General features: G+C 36.3%; 1 pseudogene; it reads left to right on the plus strand.

Annotated features, from left to right (window-relative positions):
• The first annotated feature begins 5366 nt into the window (after positions 1-5366).
• LOC106734339 (small nuclear ribonucleoprotein E-like) lies at positions 5367-5644 on the plus strand (annotated as a pseudogene).
• Positions 5645-8476: the final 2832 nt, after the last annotated feature.

An 8476-nucleotide genomic window follows, 5' to 3' on the forward strand; every position in this document is an offset into this window, starting at 1 on the left:
TTTATAATTTGCAATAGGGCATGGGTGCTCACCTGAGAAAGGGAGAGAGAAAGTGAAAAAGCAAGCTGCCAGGTCCAGGACTTAGACCACGATTGTCCATGTGAGAGTTCAGTGCCTTAACTACCATGCCACCTCCTGGCCCTAACAACTGTATTTTTATAGAGAGAATTTCAAGAGAATGGTCAGCACCATTGCAAACTAAAAAACAGACTCTTTTTCAAGATATGTATTTGATCTTACCATTGAAAGATGAATACTCACACACAATGCAAAAAGTTACTGCTACTACAGTAACTCATACACATACACACACACACACACACACACACATATATATATATGCAGTCTTTGATTGTTCATAACTATGTATGGCATGTATGTAGCTATAGCTGCATTAGTGATTCTCAACTGGAGGTGCTTTGCTCTCCAAAGGACATTTGGGGACATTTTTGATTGTCACAAATAGGAGGAGGTACTAATTTGCATCTGATAAGTGAGATGCTTCTAAACATCATCTGACACTCAGAGATGCCCCCTACAGATGAGGATGGTTCAGCCTAAAGTATTCAGAACCTTGAGAAACTGAAATCGTTGACTTACAGGTCACTTGAGGCTAAAGAACTTTTTCTTTCCTTTAACTTCTATATTGTCATTCAGAGAATTAGTGCTTATTAAAAATCAATTGGGAGAAGATGGAGTCCACCATGAGAGCTGAGATCTAGTGATTTCAGAGATAAGCCATTGAAGATGTTCTCCTGAGAATTTATGCTGGTAGAGCCCCTGTATCCTTCTCATTGTCTCTCTCTGTCTTTCTCCATCTTTCATTATTTAAATTTTTCTTTTTTATACATGTTTTAAGGTAATGTTCTTTCCTGGCTCTGAAATCCTCCTTTATCTTGGTAATAATCCCCTCCCCTTTCCCCCTTCTGTCTAGGCAAACAGAAAGGGAAGGCCAGAAAAAGACTGAGTTTGCATGAAAGCTGAGATCTAGTGACTTCATTTTTTTGTTTTGTAAAATTAACAAATAAATAATTTTTTGTTTGTTTGCTTTTTCTCTTTTTTCTTTCTCTGATTTCTTATCCTTTTTCTTTTACCTTATCACTTTGCTGCTCAACCTCCACCTACTTGTCTAGACAAGTCTAAGTGAAATGTTGCCAAAATTTGAATAGTATTTGAATCCTTGTATTCCTCAACTCCCACTGAATCTGCGACACAAAGGGGGAAAAACACAATGCCAAAGAGTTTCAGACCACATCTTCCTGTGCACCTCTGATGACTCAGATTGATCTTCTAGAAATTAAGAAGAAATGAATAACCCATCAGATGACTAGAAATCCCCACAGGAGCACAAGAAATATGCAAACCAAGAAAATACCTCATCCCCAAATAAAAGAATAACTCATCTTCATCCACAGACAGTACAATGGAATTCATGGAAATGTCTGATAAAGAATCAAGAGTATTCATTATGACAAAAATAACAAAGAGGAAAGAGAAGAAAGACAATGAACAACAGAAGAAAAAAGCCAGTGAGTTCCAGGAAGTGAGGAAGTTCTTGAGCGAGTTGAAAGACGAAATACACGCCATAAAAAAGAATCAAGTGGAACTGTTTGAGATGAAGGGTATAATACAGGTAGTCAAAACCTTCTCTGAAGTATTAAAAGCAAACTAGATCATACAGAAAATTGAACCTCAGATGTAGAAGACAGAATCACTGGACTAGTAAAATCCACCATGAAGACTTAGAAAATAGCCCCCCAAAATGAGTATAATATATGAGAAATACTACATATCATTACATGTCCAAACATCTGGATAATCAGGAAGAGACTAATAAGCGCATCGACAATCTATTCCATGAAATCCTGGAAGAAAACTTCCCAAACCTAGAAAGGCATTCAAAGATCCAGATCCAAGAACTACAAAGGACCCCAAATATGATCAACCCAAGAAGATCTTCTCCAAGACACATTATAGCCAAAATGACCAAAACCACAAAGACAAGATACTCAGATTGTCAAGAGAGAAACATCAAGTTACCTACAAAGGCTATCCCATCAGGCTAACAGCAGACTGCTCATCAGAAACAATGCGAGCGAGGAAAGAATGGCCAAATATATTCAAAGTGTTGAGTGAAAAACAATTTCAACCTAGAATACTTTATCTGTCAAGATTATCCTTCATATGGGAAGAGAAGACATGAATATTGTCAGATAAACAAAACCTGAAAGAATTTACCAACACCAGACCTGCTCTCCAAGAAGTTCTAAAAGGAGTGCTACCCCAGGAAAGCTAAAGTCAGACACACAGAAATAAGAGTTCTTTTCTGACTGAGCATTCTCCTGTCCTTTGGGTAAATACCCAGAAGTGGATTGCTGGATCAAATGGCAGTGCTATTTGTAGATCTTTGAGGAACCTCCATATTGTTTTCCACAGTGACTGAACCAGTTTACATTCCCACCAACAGTGCATATTGAAAGTATTTAGATTAATTAAGATATTCTGTGAATCAATACAATGTGGGAAAGAATTAAGTAATAGAAAGCAACTGAAGATACCAGAGACAAGGTGGGAGGAGTATGGGAAATGGTAGAGGGTAAAAAATAGGGCTGTATATATATATATATATGAAACAAGAAATGAAAAATTATTTGTTGATGATAACATGTATGATTTAGCTATTTTATAGTGTATTCTGGCTGGAAAATCACATTTTGTATCCTGTGGTGATGTTCAGTGAAAGTATGTAAAATAAATAAATTAATTAAAAATCATTTGGAACTGTGGACCCTAATTTTAAAAAAGGTCTGGGCAGAATGTTACTAACTCAATCTACTTTCTCAAAAATACACAGAGGGCATTTGAATAGTTCATGGCATATTCATACTATGAAAAACTGTGAATGGACTTCAAACTGCTGTGGAACCAAACTAAACTCATACTTAATTCCACTTTCCATGAACTTTTTGAAGTCCTTGCATATCTCACAGTATTTAACAATTAGTGTCCAAAAGTTTAACATTTTAGTATATTTTATTTGTACAAATTCAGTGACATTTTAAGTTTTATTTTAATGATTGATTTTCCCAGTCTATTTTCAAATGCTATCAATGATATATTCATTTGCACTGACATAATTTTTTTGGGGGGGTGCAGAGGTTTTTGCTATAGGGCGTGTGCGCTCGCCAGACAGACAGAGAGACAGAGAGATAGAAAGCAAGAAATCACCCCCCAGGGGTGATGGCCACGACTCAATCCCTTCTCCTCCATGCTCCTCTCGGGATCTTGGGCATGCACGCACACGTACCCGGCATGAGTTTTAAGCCACTGGGTCCGGGACGCAAACCATGGTTGACTATGTGGGAGTCCAGCAACATACCATTATGCTAACTGCTGGTTCCTCTGAGATAATTTTTAAAAATGCATTTCACCTTCCTTTTAACACTTACGTGCAATTTGTTTTGTTCCAATTTTCAGAAGGAGGGAAGAAAAGTTAAATGTATGTCTAACATCACAGTTTATATCTGACAGAGGTAGAATGGAGACCTCTTATCTAAACACATTAATTTACAAGCAATAAAAGCACATATTACAAGTTTGGGGGCAGCATTTATTTCTATCTTTATTCTATAGGAATTTAGGAAAAATATGTCAAATAATGAAAAATTATAGTTAGAAACAGTAAAAGAATTTAGCTTGACCATTTGTGAACTTGATCTACATGACGTGCGCTCTGAGCACACGCTGCTTTCTAATGTTCTTTCTGTAGCTGTAAGCTTCCACTGTCAGGTTTTACAACTGATGGTAAATTCTGATCACCACAGACATCTGGGTTTGATCCAGTATATGACCTTGTTACTTAAAATTGTGGTCTATGAATCAGCAGCTGCAGTCTTACCTGGGAGCTTGCTAGAACTGCAGAAATCTTGGGACCCTGCTGTGATTTATGGAATCAATGACAGACTCTCCAGGCAATTCTACACACATTAAAGACTAAGAAGCACAGCCCTTGGCATAAATGCACACAAACATCTTGATTCTTATTAAAATATCTGAGGAGTTAATATGACTATACCTCCTGTCCATTAAACAACAGGGATCTCATGCAGCCAAATAACTTTAGAGAAAATATTTCTGGGAGGGATTAATTGAGAATAAGTTATTTTCTATGTTAAAAGCAGAATTTACTCTATCGAAATTTTATACAAAATTATATGGCCCAAAGTCATCCCCAAGTTCTTGCATTTTATTAACCCACTGACCAAAATCTCTTTCCAAAAGTTCATCTGTTCCATTCATTATGAAAACATTCCCTCGCATCACTATTAAGTTTGACATTTGAATTTCAAATGTCAATAAATTCAGAGACAAGAGTCTGTGAGCCATCAGGACATGCCCTTTATTTTATTTAAAAATAAGCAGAATATTGTCACTTTGAGGTTCTGTTTAACATTTTGTACAACAACAAATAAGACCCTTTAAGGGCAATCATACACCGAAAAGGAATGTGAGCATTGACAGTTTTATCTCATGACAACCATTCCGTCATGATCCCACAGACTCATAAAAGTCAATAGAGTGAATATTTTGGTAGTTACAGGAAAACTAAAGAGCAAACATTAAGCGGATATTCACCTTCACTGAAAAGCAAACATATTCATACTATCAATATACTATAATGGTGTAGGAACCCACTAATTCAGTTGTCTCTTATTCCAAATATAGCATGCCAATAATGATGTTCATTACAATCTATCTTGCTACGTGTCTCCATGGAGATCAGTTTAATTACATTTATTTTCACCTGGAATAGAATTTTCTCATTCCATCCCATTCCCTCAGATCGATACTGGCTAAATTACCATTCTTATCTGTTTGCTTGCTTTGGGTCTTTGCCCAAGTTCTTTCATGATTTTCAAAAAGAATTAGAATAACACGACTTCAAACATCAGTTCTCCTAAAATGCTTCCCCAACTAAATATTTTTGACAGTTTGATATTCAAACTACCTCTTCACAACTTCTGATGCCAGCAAACATCTCAGTGCTCAGACCACTTATAATTATAATGCTTATTAGTATTTTGCACTAATATCCCTTTCATCTGAAATGCTTAAGGTATTTTATAATCACCAAGCAAGCTGCAAGTCAGAGACCCCCAACTGAGATAAAGGGAACACTGAAAATTTGTGTCTACCAGCAACTGAAGGAGATTGAAGTTAGGAAAAATAATCTGTCAAGCTTTTGACAGAGTTAATACCTACTCTCCCACTATCTTATTATTGGTGTTCAAATCTACAGGTAGTGAACACTGTTTGGCATTTTATCCTTAGATTTTAAGAGGTTTGAGGCCTTTGTGAGATTCCACATGGTGTACCAAGGCCAGAGCCAGAAAGTGCAGAAAGTGATGGTGCAACCCATCAACCTCATCTTCAGATACTTGCAGAATAGATCCCGGATTCAGGTGTGGTTCTATGAGCAAGTAAATATGCAGATAGAAGGCTGTATCATTGGTTTTGATGAGTATATGAACCTTGTATTAGATGATGCAGAGGAGATTCATTCTAAAACAAAGTCAAGAAAAAACTGGGTCAAATCATGTTAAAAGGAGATTACATAACTCTGCTACAAAGTGTCTCCAACTAGAAATGATAAATGAAGTGAGAACTTGCTGAGAAGACAGTAGTTTGTTCCCTTCGTGGAGAGTAGCGTTCTAAAAATTTGTTCATAACATTTTGATTACCCTTATATTATTACTAGCTAGCAATAAATGCTGTGGGATTTTTTTTTTTTTGAGAGATTTTCATTTTTTATTAAAAAAAAGATTTTAAGAGGTTTGCATTGCTCTTACATAAGACACAGACCTCACTGTAATGGGGATTAAGTTTCCAGCCCTATTATTGTATGTTGTCTGATCCACAAGTTATATTTTCCTCCAAATGTTTTAAGATAAATAACATTTTATTCCTGAGAGAATCAAAAAGTGAACATATTACATATAAATGCACCCACACATTTATGTGTGTGTGTATATAAATATAATATATATGTATATATATATAATATATACATCATTATATTTATTATATATGTTTATATGTGTGTGTATAATATAGCTAAGTTTGCTAGGTTGAAAATCTGTGTTTGTTTGATCATTATGTTCTCACCACATGGAAATTCAAATAGATATTTGTTAAACATTTGTTAAATGACGAAATGACCTAACGACCTTGCAACTTAGTGTCTGTGAGTTTAAAACTACCACTAGGCAGAGAAATATAGTCACTGATTGGAAGATAAAGCCTGAATGGATAAACTTCATGAAGCAAGGGACTTGAACCAGGTCAGACATTCACAACTAAGGTCCCTGGAAAACTTTGCAGGAACAAAAGGTACATAAATCAGTGTAATCCTCAGTTTCAGTATTTGTAAAGCCAGGACAAAAATAGGAGAATGATAGTATTCACTTCTTAGGGTTGTTAGGATTAAATGAGCTAATGCCCATACAACACTTAGAACTATGTCTGGTCAATAGTAAGAACTCAAATTTAACTTTTAATATCATAAAAAGCAATTACAATAAAAAATTAGTCTGCCAGCATCCTCTGTCAGAGTTTCTGCAAATGGAATGGCGATTAACAATATTTTGGTAGTTACTGACTTCAGAAGCTTTATGTAGTGATCCTTCAACACTGTCTTCTTAAAGGAAATAAACCTATAAATGTTTACAGAGCTCTTTGAAAGCATGGCAAATGGCATAACAAGCTAATTATCCTGCATATTCAGCACAGTGTATGGCACACAGAGGTCTAAACACACGTCTTGAATGAATGAATAAATCTTATTCATAGAGGACACTGGCGATATAAATTGGTTCAAAAGTCATCTTGAATTAGTGACGATTTAGTAGTAATCAAACTGAACTTGAAGTCTGCTTTAGAGAACTTTTCATGCTCAGAAGTTCCCATTATGTTATGGTTCTCATTATCAATAACCCTCCCCTCTCTGAATCCCACTCCAGATTTGAGTTTAGCAGCTGCCTATATAGTGAGGGGAAGTATTAACCAAGAGACCTTTCTTAATTAATAGTCATTCAATCTGGGCTTTAGAGGAATGTCTGATGTAACTCTCATTAGCTTCATCAGCAACGCCATGATCAATTTCAAGACTAGAGTTGATGCAGCTTATCAAGGGACTTTAACTGCCATGACGCCATGGACTGGCTTAATGCCCTTGGCCAAAGCCAAGTGTTGGGTGGGTAGTTTGGCTCTCTTAAGAGCCTGCCTGGCCCACTACGTGATATGTGTCAGGGCAGCAAGAATGCATTGCTTAAGCTAGGAATGTGTACTGTCTCTGAGGGCTAGAGGAAGAGGGGAATGCAGGGAGGGAGCTCTGATTCTGATGGTGGAATTGGAGAACAGGTTGTTCAGAAGGACATATAAACAATCCAGGGCTCCAGTGTTCTCTGCTGCTATATCCACAGTCATTATATCTTGGGTATTGGGACCAGCAGTTAGCGTAATGGCTATGTCACTGGACTCCCATGTAGTTGACTGTGGTTTGCGTCCTGGACCTGGTGGCTTAAAACTCACGCCGGGAGCGTGTGTGTGTGTGCCCAAGATCCTGAGGGGATAATGGAGGAGAAGGAATTGTGGTGTGGCCATCCCCCCTTGGGGGTGATTTCTCACTTTCTGTCTCTCTGTCTCTCTCTCTCTATATATATATCTTGGGTATTATTCTGAGGCAGAGAAGGGGTGGAGGCCAACTGACAGCAGGTAGGAAGGCACGTTCCAGATTTAGTATGCCTAGGTGCAAACTTGGCCTTGGAAAATAATGAGTACAGTTGAGGGATGTTGTGACCTCAAGGAGGCCTCTACTCTTTTATTTTTTAAGAATTATTTATTTAATAATATATAATTAATATATTAATATTTAATTATACACACATATATAATATATATATTATATATATTATATATATATATATATATATAATTATGTGGACTTTTTTAAAGTTTAGATTTTGGTTATGTTAATGCAGAGATAATAAAAAGTGAATAAGTATAAAATAAAAATCACCCCACAAGAAAATATCACTCTTAGTGTACTTGTGTGAACTTAAATATTATAGAGACATCTATGCATATTAATATGTATGCAGTTTAACCTAACTTAAAATAGCCTGTATGGTTTGTATATCGCTTTTCCCTCCCTTAATAATTTAGTGGTACAATTCACAATTGGCTTCTTTTCCATGTTTCTAACTTCTTCTTCGTATTTTATCTAGGATTCATAAGATATTCATTATGGAAACTTTCTTCCAAGTACCTTGTAGGGCCAGTAACAGACCCCAGATAACAGGTCCAAACCCCTAAAATCTATAAATATAGATGTTATTTTATTTGGAAAAGAGATTTTTGCTGGTATAATTAAGGATCTAAAAGTGGGGAATTTATCCGGATTGTCAAGGTGAGCCTT

This window comes from Tupaia chinensis, unplaced genomic scaffold (assembly GCF_000334495.1).
Source record: "Tupaia chinensis unplaced genomic scaffold, TupChi_1.0 Scaffold000096_1, whole genome shotgun sequence".
NCBI classification, from domain to species: domain Eukaryota; kingdom Metazoa; phylum Chordata; class Mammalia; order Scandentia; family Tupaiidae; genus Tupaia; species Tupaia belangeri.